General features: G+C 45.5%; 1 protein-coding gene across 1 annotated transcript in view; it reads left to right on the top strand.

Moving 5' to 3' along the window:
* The first annotated feature begins 1898 nt into the window (after positions 1-1898).
* Positions 1899-18096, top strand: part of aipl1 (aryl hydrocarbon receptor interacting protein-like 1) — a 30241-nt gene continuing 14043 nt past the window's right edge. The window contains exons 1-2 of the mRNA XM_029255736.1: positions 1899-2108; positions 2439-3711. The gene's annotated coding sequence lies outside the window, so the exon portion shown is untranslated. The remainder of the gene's footprint in view (positions 2109-2438; positions 3712-18096) is intronic.

Here is an 18096-nt window from a genome sequence, read left to right as displayed (position 1 = left end):
ATTTGGATTATTTATACTTTTCCAGGACAGCCATATTATTATTGACAATATATAATTTCCTCAGTGTTTTTAAAAGGAATTCATTAATAAAATTAATGTAATAGAAGTATTTCTCTCATTTGATCTGCATGGGAACTCAGTTTCACCCTCTCAGGACCAAATTAGTACTAGCAGCAGGAAAAATCTGTACCAGCTGATGCTAATTTGCAACATCTGCCTGGAGAGGGTTAATGGGTAATATTGAGAGAAATTTCCCACAATTAACAAATGGTCTTACGGTGCAGTTTCAGTTTTGCAGGAATACATTTGCCTTCTTCTTCCTTGCTTATATATTTTGATACATGCAGCGAGACCTCTTGGCTCTGAATGCATTACATATTCAGAAAAAGAGAGAAAAAGTGGATTGGGACATTCATTTTGCGATCACGGAATGTCCTACTGCCATCGCATGGTCCAGCATTGTCACCCCCAGCTGAAGAATCCTGGAATGTCAGAAAACCGCCAATTAAGGGGAAACTGCCTCCACCCAATACGCGGGCCTGCACTTGAGCGGTTGTCACACCAGCCTCGTACTTCCTTCAAAACGTCAGGAACGATTACAAAAAGGATGGCTGAAAAGCACCATTCAAACAATTTACTTTTCAGAGTCATTTCACTGAGCCTGCTCTGCAGCACGGTTCGGGGCGTACTTATGAGATCAACCGAATACTGAATCAAATAACTGGTTTTATGTGTACTCAGTGCAAATGCTGTTACAGAATGTTTGCACAGCGAAAAAAAATAATGTTATTGAATGTTGCATTATGACTCGTTTTTTAAGATTTAGTTGTGTACGCAGTGAAATGGCCAGCTGTAAATCAACTCAGAGTCACATCAGCTCTGTGGGCTCAATATCGTCTGAAACAGGAGGTTACGAAACGACCCTGATCGACAGTGAAATGTTAAGCTTTGTCATCGAGGCGTTTCTTTGAAAAAAACTGAGACATATCCACACAGCCTATTTTCGCTTCGAATAATGAGCAAAACCAACTGCATGATTATGCGACAAGCATCTTACCATAATTCAACAAATAATCATTTAGCCTTTTCTGTATTTTTTTCCTGTCCACATGTCTTTTTTTTTTAAGGAGTTGGCACAAACAGTAATGGTCAATGACATATCCCTTGGCTTGAACTTTAATGTAAAAAACACATCTCTGACCCTTTGAGTGAAATCAGGTTTTACTGCTGACAATTAATTATTAAACTGATGTGAGCTGCAGTCGTAACAATATTTTATGTGCTCTATGTAACTCATTATAAAACTAAATATTTTCATTCAGTTACGGGTGCGCTACAGGGTTTTGAAATCTAATCCGTTTAAAGTGTATTAAACGTCAACAAATGGTAAGTTGTACTATTTGTGTAACTTTAATCAAAGTCATCCGTTTCCGGTTGAACTACTTTGTGTTGAACTTATGTATAAGGCTGTTGGGTATTCGGCTACTGATACTTCCGTAAAACTGCTAACTCACATCAAAATTAAAGAAGAAACTGTAGTCCTGGGTCATTTCAGCTGAATCATGAGTTTATGAAATACTACAACATCTAGGTTTATTCTCGTGTCAGAAAACTCGGTTAATTTCAATTGGATAAAGCAATCGCACTCAACTCACTTTACATCGATGGGAATAGTCAATTCTCCGTAATTTTATTGGTTAAAAGTAAAACGCTATTGTCAGATATGCGTTTTAATTGGTCATTACGGTTTTTACGTGCCTGGCTTCTTGCAACTTGGTACACGGCATTGGCTAAAAAACATGCCAATCATTAGCTGGCGAAGTAGGCGTCACGGCTGCTCTGTGAAGTTGGAGTTTGATTGGCCAGCTGTTCCTGATCGCGTCACTGCGCTGCCAGCTGATCGGAGTGAGAAGCCGGTTTGAAGGGAGTTGGACAGGAGACTCGGGCGACGGCGAGCTGAATGGGAACGTGAGAGATCGGAAAGTGAGGCGAGGACTGACTGTCCCTGACTCGGCGTAGTTGAAATAAGAATATAATGCCTGTTCGACCGGCACATCAGCGTATGTAATGCTGCCTTCTTCTGGGAAATGTCACGCGTTAAGAAGAAGGTAATTTGAGGGCTGCATTTGGCTGAGCGGAGTTTTCTGAGGTTTAAGGTGGGGCATCCCTAAAAAGGGCATTCTGAGCGTACCGGCTCATCATTGTCTGTAAAATCAGATGGCCTGGTTTTGATAGCATTCGAGGTCGTAAACTAGGGCTGGTCCTTTTTTGTCCCTTTCATTAGCTAGAAAACGGCAGCTCAGATTAAATCGATTCTTCAGTTTTTAAGCCAGCCAGCCAGCTCTGCCTCACGATTAGCGTTTTTACATAATAACTGTTAATGCAGTGCTTAGCGATCAGACACGATAACCCTTCTCGGATGTTGGTTTTCATTGCAGATGAACGCGCAGTTTTATCGCCAAACGAGTTTGAAGAACTAGAAGTGACAGTGAACGCCGACATGGCTGGAGAGTGGAGACTACAGAGTGAGGGGAAAGAAAGTGCCATTTTCGTGGTGTCGGTGTCAGGGCGACCAACGCCTTTCCCCCGTTCGCCTAGATTACAAAGAAATATCCTTTAAAAAAGATTACTTAAAAGCTCTATACGTGTCAGAGAGCTGCGAAAGATGGGGCTGCATCAACGGGACTGGCGACACGGGGCGTTTTCCGGGACTCTGCTACAAAGTAAGTTGACCCGTAATAAAAGGCAGGAAACTTGAAGTACTTTTTTCATTTTTTGTTTCGTCGTGACGGTGGAAATGGACTCGGAGACACCTTTTTTTTTTTTTTTTTTTTTTTTTTTTTTTTTTTTTCTCTTCTCCCCCCCCCCACAGGGACCGCCGTTGTGCCTTTCTGTTAACACGACACACATGATTCTGTAACGCTGACAGCGGGTGCTTCGCTAAAGCCTCCCGTACGTTTTTAATGTACAAAATGACGGCGTCGACGTGTTCGCGCTCGAGCAAAAAAGCGGTCGCGCGGCCAAGCGCCGCGCGAGTGTTGTTAACGTGTCAAACAGCGCAGTTCGTGCTCAGCGCGAGCCGTGCTGTAGGAAACACCCAGTGCGTTCAATGTCGTTCGTGGCCGTGGGCGGCGCTTTCCTCCGCTCTACCTGTTCGTACAGTCAGAAGTTCACAGCCGACACACGGCTCTGCCTCGAACACGGGAAATGGGAACTTCTGGGAAGGGGAGGAGGAGGAGGGGGAAACTGTTCAAAAGTATCATTTAATCTTTTCTGGAAAGTGCATCTTAAACTCGTTGGGGGAAGACATTAATGTAGGGACCTGTGCTAATGCCATAGGGCAGATATTAAATGTGGACTTGAGACTAAATGAAAGCTAGTTAGTAGTTTTCATCGTCACTTTTTTTTTTTTTTTTTTGGGGGGGGGTTTCTTCAGCGAAGCCGTTTATTTGAAGAAGAGGCGACACCTAAAATGACCGCAGTCCATGTGGTGAGGAGGGCCGGCTGGGCAGCCACACCCTTGAGTCACACTGGATCAGCGTTTTCCTAGCAACTTTCTTCAATTTCTCTCTTGCTGTGCTTCATTTCCCTGCCCCCTATTATTTCGATACACATTTAACAAGAATTGGAATTTTATTTATTTTTTATTTTTTTTTAATGAAAGCACCTAACATGGACGAGCGTTTCTTGGTGGTGTTTGTTGGGACACAGGTAATACTTCCATGCCCCTTTTGCTCCCAAATTACACTAATGTAAAGGGAATATTATAAGCTAGAGGTAATGCAATTGCGTAATTTTTTTTTTAACATTTTGGCTTTGGCTTGCCGTTTGATTTCCTTGCTTGGATGACCTGGCGAATGAGCAGTACACTTTGGGGATACCATAAGTACTGTATTGACAAGGGTTCCGCACTAAAGGAACTTCTGCTGCCCTGCATGGGAAGCAACCGAATCTTGTCTCCCATGCCTTTTGCATCTGAGCATTGCAGCTGCTTTTAATACATTTAAGGCACTTTTATACGAAATGCCAAATAAGAGTGCTGTTTGGAATTACAAGGATGGCTTTTTGTTATTTTGCTTCTCTAATTGGAAACAGGAATTATGTTTAACCCAATGTTATCACAACCTTGGGATCTTGTGATTATGCAACCTTAACTGAGAGATTTCAACAGAGCCAATGTGGCTGCTTGTAACCAAGCTCTCATTTGACACCTGTGTTCTAAACCCCCCTACCTGATGGCATACACCCTCCAGTCAAACGTGAGGTGAATGGTCATGGCTTTTACATGCCCCCTCCTGCAGGCAGCTCTGCTGACATTTATATTTCCACTATACCCAGGGGAAGGTTTCAGAAATTAACTTGTAAATTACAAAGCTTGGGCGACACCCACTTGGCTAGTATTGCTTCTCAGGTCATCAAGTAGGCTGGAACCGGCCTCATGCATGCAGGAAACGCATTTGTTTCTGGTGACATGTCATACATGTAATGTGTGTGTGTGTGAGAGACTGGCAAAGACAGATAAATCTAAGTTCCATCCTCATCAAAGCTAGAGTGCAACAGGTTTCACCAACTAGATGATCTAAGGTGAATTAATGTTTGTTTTATTTCTGAGATTGCAACATGCTCCGTAATGAATACGTGACCTAATAGATTCCGATGATATGGATGGTATGTCTGAATAGAATGAGAAGCTGTGAAGTATGGGCCACTCAAGGCAAGAGGGGAAAAGAGGTGTATACTGAGGCCTTTTTGCATAACTGTTGTTTTTAATCTTTATACAGACCATATTGGTTTTAGTGGCAGTTTTTGTACAGCCGATAGGAAGAATGCAGTTTTTTTTCCCCCCCTTCAGCATGTCAGTGTGCAGAATGCTGAATCCTTGGGATGCTGGAACTGGAGGGCTGACTCACAGATGGGAGTCTTTGATCTGTTTTGTATTCTGAGCAAACGCTCCGTTCTCTGCTGAAATCTGGCAGTGTCTTCAGGGGCAGTTAGTGTTATGTCATAGTTGCCATAAAGCTTTGTTACGTGTGAGGAGTTTTTCCTCTCTCAAAAAGGTGTAAGCAAGGTGTGGAAGGGTTCTTATACTTTTGGATTGTCCTGTGGAGACAAGACTCCTGCTTGCTTGTTCAGTTCGTCATATTACAATGTACTTAATCTTTAAAGATGTTTTAGTGTAGAATAAAATGGATGGCATTCAGCTTTCCATCTGAGTTTAGATAAAAGCCTGTTAAAATTAGTGCTGCGATTGTTTTAACGTAAAGCCCATGATTCTTTCACAGCTATAGGTTTAAATATATACCTTAAACTTGATATGTTATTTCCTTTCCCTTTAGAGATGAAGGGAAAAGTCTCCAGATGCTGGAGATGGCAATGATACTTAACTTGCCTGTGAGCCTTATTATTCGGTCATGTCTGTGCATTGAATTGGCTTGAAGGTGGGCCTCGCCTTTATCTCTGCATGGCTAGAGTAATATAGACATCAGAGTGATGTCAGCAACGCCACCATCCAGGTCTGTGGAGAAGCCTGTGAGCTGCAGGAGCAGTGGTGTTCTATAGTGACTGCATTGTATTTTGATCTCTGTGGCTTGTTTTAGTGATGCAGAAGCTGTAATTGCTTTTAAGTTACTTGTTCTTGGCTTGCAAAGATTGCTTAAGGAATATGTAAAGTCTGGTATGCTGTAGGTTGGGGAGGAGAGATGACTCCTTGAGACCCTAAATCTTACTGTAGTTATATGGTATCAGGAAGTATAGGATCCTAAGGGGTTTTCACCAGACTTCCCCTTTTGGCTGTGAGACAGGTTGTGTGTGTGTGTGTGTGTGTGTGTGTGTGTGTGTGTGTGTGTGGTGGGGGTTTAACATGAAAAGCAATAAATTGGCTACAGAAACAGCTAGCTACCTCATAGAGGGGATGATCCAGGACTAGCCTGCACCTGGCTTTTCTCTGGCACAAAGAATCCAAGGTAAATTAAACACACAAGTGCATCCCCTAGAAATAAAACTACTCCAAACCAATACTGTAGTTTTTTGTTATAGACATTCTTTTTATTTCAGACAAATCTATCTCTTAACAAGTTTAATAAACTGAGATCACTAGCAAATGAATGTCTCTTACTGGTTAATCTGTCAAGGAATGTCCATAGGTTTAGTTTTGATATCTTGCATGAATGTCCAACTTGACAGTTTGATGTACACTTGAAGAATGACTATGCTCTCTTTGGGAGCCTATGCTCTGGGCCCTGAATAATCTTCTCTTGATTAACAGGTTGCAGGCCTTACTTTTTCACACTGCTGACCCAGTTAGAAGTGTGTGTGTGTGTGTGTGTGTGTGTGTGTGTGTGTGTGTGTGTGTGGGAGAAAGAGGGATTGAGTGCCCTGTAGAAACCACACTCCTGCTCCTTGTACACTGAATCCTATCGCCTAGATCCCCCCCAGCTTGATGACTTTAGAGCTTGGAAAGCAGGACCCTCCTGAGGCTGACCTTAGTGGTGCTTTGCTATGCTGGGACAGTTTGGTCTTCAGCAGCTTACACCTCATGTGCTGAGCTGCAGCAGGAGGCAGTCCCTGGTGCATGGTGTTGGAAGTGGCAGGAGTTAGATGAGGGGTGGAGCCAGTTCCCAAAGTGCAGTTCAGACAGAATGGAGGGCCTCAGTAGACAGAGTGGAATTTGTACCATATGTACCAGGCATCCCAGGAATGTGCGGCACGGGCCCTTAGCCAAGGGGAAAGAGCCGGAACAGAGCAAGGCCGTCCAGAGGAACGAACTCCACAAGCCTGCACTTAATGTGTGTGGAAGATCGCTCTGTTCAAGTAACAGCCACATGGGAGTTTTTCCAAGAAAACCAGGAGTTACAGAACTGTTTGCATATTATCTTGCTTTGAGATTAGTTTCAAATAGGCCAAAGGCTTAGTTGGTAATACTAGCTGTATTTAAAAATGTTTGTTGACCTTGTGCCATATTAGTAGCTCAATGTGTTTAATTATGCATTTTTATCAATTAAAAAAACTGAACATTCAGCTTGGATGCTGTAATGTACTCACTACTGCTGCACAGTACAGGAAATTGGCAAATGAAGTTAAATGTTTGAAGATGTGCAATCCATCTATACTCTAGGTGTGTATATCTGCAACTCTGACAGGATGGCTAGGATGACCACCAAAGCCCTTCCCCTAGATGGGGACTGGTGGACCCCCACCAGTCCCCATCTAGGACAAGGGCTTTGGTGGTAGGGTGAGGTACAGTGACACTTGAATGCCTGTCCAATGGCATGGGAAAGAACACATTTACATATGTAAAGACATGTACGTGTACCAGACCCTCTGCTCACCCCGTAGGTATGCATGCGTACAGCACTACCAAGGTGTCTTAGAAGCTCTGGAGATCTGATGATTGCCAAGGGCTTTTATTTGCAGCTAGCTGCTGTGAAACTGTAACCAGATTTCCTCTCTAGGAACTGGATGAAAGAAGAAAAATCATGGAAATCATCTGTGTTGGATGACTGAGCCTACTGTGGAGTTGTCACTCAGCTCTTGTCTGTGATAGTTGCAGAATGGTGAGAACTGGCTCAACAGGCTCTTTGAGCTAGTCCCAAACTGGATGGAAGTCCATGTCATAGTGGGCTGTCTCAGATGACCTATTGGTTACAGATATCTGGGAGTTGGGTTGCAGTGTTGCTGCGAAAGATGGAATAAAAAGGTATGTGTGTTAAAATGAAGCCAGATATTCTTGCTTTAAATGTGGTAGTCCATTTTAAAGAACAGGTGAAAAAGGTATAAGTGCCTCTAGGTGCTGAATCCCCTCTGGTTTTTGTTCCTCTTTTTCATTAGTTTATCAGACCCTGCTCTATTATACTGCGTTGATCCAGTACTACTGTGTAGTTCTCTATTTTATGGCTACAGCAGGTTCCTGGTTTGGGCCCCCCCAATTGTTTTACTGCTTGAAGCAGGAGCCCACAAAGTTTTCATCTACTTTCTGCAGGGTTGTCTTTTTTTCCTGCAGAACATCTGCATTCTGCTGCAGTACAGTCATCCCAGCACAGCTGTGTGTATGTGCACGCGCCTGTGCTTGAGGATGGGTGGGTCCAGGAGTTCACATTACACATTCAGGAGGAGGTGCTGTTACCCTTGTCCTGCTTTCAGCAACTCTGTTGCCTCAAAGCCATGTGGAACAGATTTATGGGTTGATATCCTCCCTCTCACTCGCTTCTTGGATATTAGATAGTTCAGATATTAACTGTGGGCAATAAGAATTCCTAGGATGACTCTGCTACTTCTATGGTGCCCCATGGTCATTTCCATTGTGTAATGAGGCTGGAATTTCCTTATATCAAAGTATTTGTTTGCATGCTGTGTGCTTGAAGGCAGCTGGAGGAAATTTCAGCTGTGCCAGGGTTAGAGTTCAGCATGGAGCCTGAAAGGGGGTGTTCAACGTAAGTGTGAAGGCCTGGAAGTTCAGTTGAATGCCCTAGCTCAGGCCTTGTGGTACAATGGTTTATTCCACTAAGAACACTCACACATGCACTTACACCCATGTAAAAAGCTGTGGTGAGGGCATGCGTAAATAACTACACACGTCATGTTTCCTCAGAACTTTTTGCAAAAGTCACTTGTCTTAAGTCGTGTGTGTGTGTGTGTGTCATTTTGACTGGGCAAGCAGGGTCCTCGAAGGGGAACAAGATGCACTGTGCTGACCACAATGATGGAGACAAGCGTGTGTGCACATTGTTCGCTCACTGTCTTGCTACAGGAAAAACTACTTGCATCACAGGTCCCAGGGATGCTTGGGGGGAGGGGGGCAGCAGGCCTGGTGTCATGCAACAGGATGTCTTGCTGACGTCTGTCCTCCGGGTGAGAATCGGTTTGCACTTCCTGTTTTCTACCCCTGCAGTTGTCAGCTGGGGGTGCCAGGGAACAAGTCTACCCATTTTTCCAACTTATTCAGGTTTCATTTTAATGCTTTTTTTTTTGACTATATAGGTGAATATTTTGAATTTAAAGTTGGAAATGTTCAAGGAACTTGGATTTTTCTAGTTTTGATCAAATGTTGATAGGGTCAATGTGATTAGCTTGTTGTGGCCTTGGATGAAATGAGACCAGGTATGTGTGCAGGCCTTCAGCGTGCTACATAAATAATTTAGAGGGAAGTGTGTGATCAGTCTGAGCTGTATGTCAGCCTTGTTTTCTAGATGCCCTCTAAAACTGAAGAAAGGACTCACTGAACCAATGGCTTTGAAAATCTGATTTTCCTGAGCATTGCTAGTCTCTCTTCAGTCTGGTCATGGTAGCCCTGTTGCTAGATGGAGGCCTGGGGATAGTGGGCAGTGTTGTCACTTTGCTTGACATTGTTTCCAGCATATTTATACTCATTTCTCTGTACAGCAGACATTTGCTGGCTTTTTCCTTAGCGGGACTGGCTCCCGGACATCTTCCATTGTCATCTCATTGGCCGTGTCCTGTGACATCCCATAACTAAAGAGCCTGTCTCTGTCCCCAGAAATCTGATCATAGCTTTCCAGAACAGTTTGCTGCAATCTGCAGAGAATGCCAAAATTATGGCCTAAACCTCAAATTATTCAGAACAGCACAAACATGTCTAAAGCAGGGTGGGGTGTTTTTGGCTGTGAGTTCTCTCTCCTCCTCCTCCTCCCCTGTATGTGCGTGCAGAGTTATGTAGAACTTGCATGTCTGTTAGGGCAGCAGGGTGGATTATGTAAAGAACGCATAGTCTCCCCTAGCCTTCTCTGGACTGCAGAAGGCATAGTTTCTGGCATGTGATAAGTCAGTGGTGCTATTCCAGTAGTGTGCCTGGCCTCCTGTTTGTAAATTTCCATGCATTTAAGAATAAAATGTCACTGGTTTGGTGACAGTTCAGTCAGGGTTTCTTGGGTAGTTTTGGGACAGGCTACAATGGCCTTTCTCTGTGTTGTGTCAAGAAGCAGAACTGTTACCTACCCACAACTCCCCATAACCCTGCTTTTATTGCAGGTGATGCATGCATATAAGGAAAGTTTTGGGTTCTTCTGTGAAAATGCTGTTCAGTGGCTCCTCCTCTGAAATCCTGTCAATGTTGAGTCATTGCTACCTCATGAAGAACCTCTAGCACATGAAGCTTTCAAAAAAAAAAAAAAAAAAGCTTTGGGTCCTACTGTAGCCCTGGAAACTGACACTAAAGAACCAAAAGGGTGAAATATGAATGTACCCTTTGCCCCTGCCCCCTATGAGACATTGAACTGTGGTGATTAATGACTTAATTTGTTCAGGGAGTGCTAGGCTGAAGTGCGTGCGGTGCTGGGGACATGGCTGTAAGGGGCCATGGGATTAAACCAAGTGGTTGGGGTGGGGGTGTTAACGGGTGCATCTCACTCTGTTACTGTGCTTGCCCATAATTGTTCTGGGAAGCATTGGCCCATCTACAATAAATCTTTCCCGGGGAGCACAATATTTTGTGCAGCACAAAGGATGTGTTGAAGATAGAGGTGGAATAAGTGACAAATGTGCGCTGTTCTGCTGAGGTGGACTGGAGCTTGGGTGTGCTTATGTATTTGGGGATGTGGGGTCGGTCCCTTCGGACCAAAGCGTATAAACATTTGATCTTCGTGTGGCAGCATATCCTCCAAGACTCCCAGCACCAGGGCATAGAAAAGTGGGCCTGTGAGCTGGCACTTCTGGTTTTGGGGAATGTGATGTTGCCCCTGCTGGGGGGATGGGTAGAAATGGCCTTTTTGGATGTATGTGGATGGGCTCTGAGCAAAGGCAACAACATAGAATGTGTTCTGCTGTTCTTGGGCTTTCACCAGTCTGCCCAGTCAGTCCTTTCATAACTCCATGGATATGGCTCTCTGCATGTCCTGCAGGGTAGATTAGCCATCACTTAACATGCTTCAGTGACTGAAAAAGGGGAAAATTAGATTTTTCATTTATATAAAAGGGGGGAAATACTGTGCTGACCACTTGTCTATCATCTGCCTCACTAAGTCTGAGCACCAAGCAAGTGTGTGTGGGTGCATGTGAAGGCAGCACTGTTTGGCTTTGTAGGGGGTGGGGGGGACTGGCTCCCTGCACTGGACCACACCGCAGCAGGGGTCAATGAGTTTGCCAGGGCCACCGGGAAAGACTGTCGCCCTTGAAAAGCTATAAATACACCTGATGTAGCTTGGAGTACTGCTTGAACCGTGCTGCCACAGCCCCCAATGACCATGTTCTTGAGTTTGAGTGTCAGCTGACTTATGAATCCACCCATCCCAGATTTTGACTACTGGTTTACATCCCTAATTTTTCCCATTCAGGTACCATAGCTTTCCTGGCTTGTCTTATTTGCAGGGCTACATTTAAAAGGGTGGTCAAGGGGTGAAGCAGTTGGTTCCTTTGTGCAGGAGAGTAGCTGCTCAATGCCACGTTTGCAGTGCTGCAAAGTGTCCCCGCTGAAAGCTTTTGCGTGATCAAAAGCTCTGGCCTTTTCCAGAGGCCAAGTATTTATCTGTGTTCAATTAAAGCATCAGTGGAGAGAATACAAAAACAGTGGCTGATGTGGGCCAGTTGTGGCTTGAATACCTATGGGTAGCTGTATAGCTAAGTAGGAGTGGCTCTTGCCTTTGAGTTACATGAGCATCCACAGAATGAAGACAAGCTTGCGGTCTTTAGAATGTAAAATATTTGCTGAAATTCTCTCTCCCTTCTTTGCTTCTTTCTGGTACATAACCTCTTGCACAATGTCCAGTATTGCATCTTTTCATAATGCCAGGGCTCAAAGATATGCTAGGAAGTCCAACTTGTGTATGATAGAACCTCTACTTGCCAACTGCTGGCCATATCGGCAGGGTCCTTCCTTCGTGGGCTGACAAACCACCGTTGACCGTAGAGCCCTCCTGCTCTCTACGGGGGCTGCCCAGACATGCGGCCTCCTCGCACTGAATGGTCTTTCTGTTTTCTCCCTCTAACATCAGGTCCAAGCTCTGCTGAGGCCAGTCCAGCCGGTGAGTGGGAGAGCAGCAGTGAGAGAGCATTTTGGCTGGCCTGCAGCAGTTCTTCACTGGCAAGCTTTATGTCCATGTGTACCCGCTAAAGCTGCCAGCTGAAGAACTGTTGTGGTTGGCTCTTTCCTGCATCAGCGAAGGAAAAGACCCCCAGCAGAACAAGATGCATTGGGGTAGCAAAAGGGCAGGTTGTGGAATGTTGATTGGGGCATCTGTGGCAGTTCTCCGGCATTATGTGCAGTGAAACTGTCAATCCTGTCTCCAGACCAGAGGCATGTAGAAACTAATGGATTCCATCGACCTGTGGTGCTCATCTCCCTGAAATTTGTGTACATCTTGCCTGTGGGACCTGTGTAAGTTTGCTTGCCTATAGACAGCAGCCAATGGTTGGCTGCCACACTGACTCAGCTGCATTCCGCACCCAGCGAGGACCTCACTTCACACCACTCCATATTAGGGTCTGGTGCGGGCCTGGAGTCATGTCATGCTTTACATTGGTGGAAAAAGGCAACCCGGGAAACATTCCTGAGCTCGGCTGACGAGTACCTGCTGCTTTGGAGAGCTGCCCTGTGGACTTGAAGGAGACATGTTTGGACAACTCCAGAAGGATCCATGCCTCCTGATCAGCTCTAGTCTTTCAGGGAAATGTAATACCCTGATGCTTTTCTTGGTGCTCACAACACATACGAGATCTGTGCTTTTCTTGTTCCTGATGTTTTTGTCAAATGAGCTATGTGAAATACTGTCCTGTTTCAGTAAACTTCAATAAATGCATGTAACATCTCTCTCCTCCTTTCATGTGATTAACTCTTTGGACCTTTTGGTCTGGGTGCAATGCACTGCCTCTCTAAGCCCTGGTAGGCTTTCCACATAACCCTGAGGTTCAGTGGCCCTCATCTTGTAAGCAATCTCTTTAAAGGCAAGGTCACAATTTCTTCGGAATACAGACCAGAACAGTGCGTGCCTTCTAAAGAACCTTGGGGCCAAGTACCAACACAGGCCACATGCTTTCTTGCAAAGTGGGTAAGAGGTGTGCCTATAGTTTTGCCCTGATCATCTTGTTCTTGATTGGCTGGGGGGGGTGCTGAGGTCAGTCTGTCCCGAGTCTATTAAGGGATTTCTGGGCCTTATTGAAAGCATCCCTTTGAGCAGCTCTACCTGGTTTGATGGTCCCCACAAGTGCATTGCCATACAGGAGATGATTTTAACCACCCGATCTTTGCTTGGTGTACCTTATCCTTTTGCTTGGTTGTCAATTTGCAGATGTTCATGTGAGGTTTGTCCCTGCGTAACCACTCCAGTCTTCTCCTGAATTGCACACCCTTGCACTAGCTTCTTGTTTTCTCATTTTCCAACAATATATGCACCCTCTAGCAGTCTAACAAATTACTTTTTTTTTTTTTTTTTTTTGTAGCTTGCTGCATCAGTTTAGGCAGTACTGGTTTAGAAGCAATTGATGACAAGTCATCGGTTCATTTTAGGGTCAGCCTGAAACTTCATTTGTTCCAGGGGCCAGTCTGTCCCCAGCCCTGAGAGCATGGGAACTGGTTAGGCTGTTTTTACGTAATGACATGTTGCTGTTTTGAGTTATTGTATTTTTGTGGAATTAATGTCTGTTTTAACCCAACTATTATTGCAGTCAGGGTGTTAACTAGTAAGTTGGTAATGTGAGCCATTTGCCTGGTCCTGACTGGGACCTGCTAAAAAAACAAGATATTCCCATTCCTCTTCAGCAGTGTTTCTTTCCGTACAGATAGTACAAAAGAAGGTTCTGTATTTACACAAGTTATATGAATTTTTAACTCCATCTTTGCACTGTTAATATGCCATGTCTCACAAAAGGGCTTGTGAAGTTTGACAATAGATGGAAAATTTTTCTGTACCCTTGATATCCTATCACTAAGTACCCTGGTAGGAATAGTTTGCTTCATCAGTGTCTTTAACAGTGACTCATTTCAGAAGCATGAAGCAATATTTTTTCAGACTATTCCATGAAACAATTGCTGCTATGAAAATGTAGAAGCTGTTCTGCCTTGAGTGAGTAAAGAGCCTGTTTACTATGGCATGGTTGCCTTTGACCACCTGTGGAGATTAAAGGCTAAAAGCTTCTTGAGGTCAGTGAAGGGCTTTGCCAGTGTAGTATTATCTACTCTTGAGAAGATCAAGGGTCAATAATCTGAAAGATGACTGTCTTTGGGGTGAAGGGTATCTAAGTACAGGTGTTGGTGATAACCCTTTTCATAGTTACATGGCCAGGAAGCCTTAAATGGTTAGTAGTCTAAGATAGATGTTCTGATATGAGGAGAAAGAACACTAAGCTTACGCAATATCTCTTAATCTTTAAAATGTTAAATAATATTAACAGCTTTTCGGTTGTTGTTGCCAGCTTTAGGACATGGTCTCTTTGAGCATGCTGTTCATTGCGTTGCTTTAATCCAAATACCAATGATTTCTAAAATTAGTGCTTTTGGAGGGTCTCACCTGGCTGCTTCATCATAAATTTTAAGAAGCCCAGTGGAAGTGCATCTCTGCAGTTCTGATGACTGGTGAAAAGCCTGCAAACATTAACCCCTGCGAGCTGTGCTGCAAGTGCCCTACTCTTCGTTTATTATATAAACGAGTATCGACTTCTTTCGGAGAGGAAACCGACGGTACCGACCCAAGCATCTTCATATGACAAAGCCCTGAATTATCTCAATTTGCATTTAGCAGCTGGTACATTCAGGGTTCAGAAATAGTTGTATACCCATGAGAATGGGTTGCGTGGGTGAAGAAGCTAGAATTAAAAAAGACAATGAAGAGCACTGTGAATTTTTAATCTACTGCCCCAATGCCTCGGCACTTAATCCGGGCAGTGACGTCCAGGCCAGACCTGTCGCCTAGACAGTTTGCATCTCTGTTAAAACCGGGTTATGTAATTCTAAGAACGTCTGTCTGCTCGGGCAATCTTATTAAAACGAAGTAGCGCACCCTCCTTTCAGCTCAGAGCTTTTCCATCCCACCCCTTTATTCCCCTCTGTGACACTGCCTTTGACCTGGTCCATAGCCCATGCCAGCTGCTTGAACCTGAGGCCTCCACTGAGCAGCTCCCTTAATAGCTTCCCCTGAGGAGACCTCAGGTAGACTTTCTGCACCTGGACTAAACCGATGAGGGGGAAAAAAAACCCAGAAGAACAGCTGCAAGAACTGGGTTACAGAAAGACGCCGTTTACTCAACAGTTTTAAAAATAGCCCCTCTCCCCAAGATCCTTTTTCCACCAGATACTTGGTAATTTGATGGGTATAACGAAAAACACACCCTTACTCTGCTGCGAGAGCGAGTCGCTTGCGTTGCGCTGTTTACCTTACCGCTGGTAGTGTATCTCATTTGCAGGCACACATGAGCACAAGACGCAGGCCTGTCCTTCATCTCCCTTCCGTTCTTCTACCGTTCTCTTTCTCTCTCTCTCACACACTGTATTCAGCAAACTCAATCACCACACGTTTATGGTCCCCATCATACATTTGTTTTTGGAGATCGATGTTTGCACTGTTTCTATCTTGTGAGGAGGTTACAGTACAATACTCCTAAAAACACAGTAAGTTGCTGGCAGCCGCGGTACTGTGCGCGAATCCACGTCCGCCGGCTCGATCGAGCCGAGCGTGTCCTTCGCTCAAGCTACGGAGCGGCTCTTTCGCACGGGCGGCAATGTGTCTTTGCGTGTGCGCGGACCAAGGTTGCGAGGAAGAAATGCGGTTATGTGGTGTTTGAGATAAGTCGCCAATCGGCGGAGTGAAACATCAGATTTACGAAGCGATTAAAAATAGATTTTATAAGCAAAAATAGATTTAAAAAGCGTACCTTTAAATTCCGAGTTCGTTCAGACAGAAGCGTATCGTGGGTGGGTAAAGACGGTAATAATATACAATAGGGCCGTGCATCTGCATGCCACATGGAGGGCCGTGGGAGAGCGGCCTGCCTTTAATTTAGCCAGATGTCTGGGCCTCTCATTTGCATGGGCGTCCAATATCTCAGGAAATTGTCAATAGCTGCTCGCGGAGTTGGGCCGGGACAGCGCCGCGTTACTCTACCCCTGGCTCGGCAGCCTGTCTGACTCCGATAACTGGACAGCACCGGGGGATGGGGGCTGGAGGCAGTAGAGTGTGAGTAAGATGAGTATTAGATGACTCCATTTAACTTGGCTGAAAGAGGGGCCTCTGGTGAGTTGCCTGTCTGACACAGCATGAAGTATTACTGGTATTTATCTCTTAAGTAAATACCAGTACAGTCCCAGTTGCACCTGGGACAGGAGCTCGGGGCACGTCCTTGGGGTGAGGACCGGGTCGCTGCTCCAGGGGTTGGGATCATCGCTTAAACTTGTGTTAAGCTTGTACTGGAATCCGGGTGGCTGTCCGGAAACCCTCTTTTAATTTAATGACCCAGAACGAACCCCTCGTTACAAAGCGGATGCTTTTGCATAAATTGCTGGGTCATTATTTCTGCTCTTTCTTTTTTGACTAATAATTAAATTAACAAAAAAAAATTATTCCATGCTTTAAACATTATAGAATGGGCTTACTGAAGAGGTAACGTAACGGGCACGGAACGTGTGAATTAAGGATTACGTAAAATAGTTTCTTCATAGAAATTCAGTACTTTTTAACAGCATGAAAGTGCAAAACACTGGTGATTTATTCATTTATTTATTTTTTTTAAAATGCTGTGAAATATTTGCTCTTGTGTGAAGATGTTGCTTTGGTGAAGCATGTTTAAACAGACCTTGAGCGTTCAGTCGAGAAGCACTTGATAAGCCTGTATGGTGCGGCTGACGCTCCAGCGAGGCCCTGACTCCCGCGGGGGTGGGTGGAGGAGCAGCAAGTCACAGTGCACCCCGCAACTCTCTCCTGCTGTTGGGCTTCCTCCTACACTTCGTGCTGCATCCTTTGGGGATGCCTGCGGGGTATATGTTCGCTGTTGAGTTGGGAGAGCCACTGCCATGAATTCCAGAACTTGTTGATCTAAAGGAAAAGGTCAGGGATCCCTGGAAGTTCTGTGTGTGTGTGTGTGTGTGTGTGTGTGTGTGTGTGTGTGTGTGTGTGTGTGTGTGTGTGTGCGCGCTTTAGAGGGGCACCAGAGGCATGGCCTGCCTCTTGTTTATTGTAAATTGCAGGATTATACTTCACTCACTCTCCCTGCCTGCTCCTCCCTTTCCCAGGCAGATGCTGCAGGGTCTTTCCTTGCAGCCTACGGGACGCTGCTGCCTCACTGCATGCCTGTGCATATGGCAACCAGAGGCCAGCTGGAATTTGCTCTCCAAGTTAAATTCCGATAATTTGCCGCACTAGAGGTTCTCGTGTACAAAAGTAATTCCGAGCTGAAGGCAGGCGGGCGGGCAGGCAGGCAGGAGCGGAGATTGCGGAACGTTTCCTTTGCGATTTGGCTCCCGAAGCGAGCTTGTCACCTCGTGGTTCCCTGCGTCTGGATGCTGTAGCCCGTGCCACTGCAGGGCGTGGTCCTGCGGCACTGACCGCGTCGTCTTTGGCGGCACAACGCCCTGCTGTAACTTTCCACTGCGGAGGCGTCGGCCATCGCGGCTCGCCTCATCTCCCCTGGGGGTCGCGGCGCCAGGAGGAACGCGAGCGGCTCGCGGGCCACGCACGCAGCTCTGCGTGTCCGTCGGCCTCGCGGCTGTCCGCACGTGGCCTCGCGGACAGACGCGTCTCCGCACGAGGGCCTGGCTCTCATCAACGGAGCGCCGCGCGAAACTCACCGTGCCTCGCACCCTCCTTGCTCTGATCCGCCCCTCGCATCGCTTCTACCCATCCACATAAGAAGTAGGTCTGCGCTAGGCTTGGCTCTGCCATCCCAGAATATCCTGGTCAGCTAGTCTCCCAGGGCAACTGAGCTCGGGGAAAAGTCTGGCCCAACTGATTGTATAAGTGCGGCTGTGTCAGCAGCATGCTCTGTGTGTGTGTGTGTGTGTGTGTGTGTGTGTGTGTGTGTGTGTGTGTGTGTGTGTGTGTGTGTGTGTGTGTGTGTGTGTGTGTGTGTGTGTGTGTGTGTGTGTGTGCGCGCGCGCGCGCATTTGTCCTGCCTGCTATGTGTGACGGTATGTTGCTAAAGGTCAGGTGAGAGGAACTGTGT

Source organism: Scleropages formosus, chromosome 10 (genome assembly GCF_900964775.1).
Source record: "Scleropages formosus chromosome 10, fSclFor1.1, whole genome shotgun sequence".
NCBI lineage: Eukaryota > Metazoa > Chordata > Actinopteri > Osteoglossiformes > Osteoglossidae > Scleropages > Scleropages formosus.
Note: the sequence above shows the minus strand (reverse complement) of the source record. Positions and strands in the feature narration are given on the sequence as shown.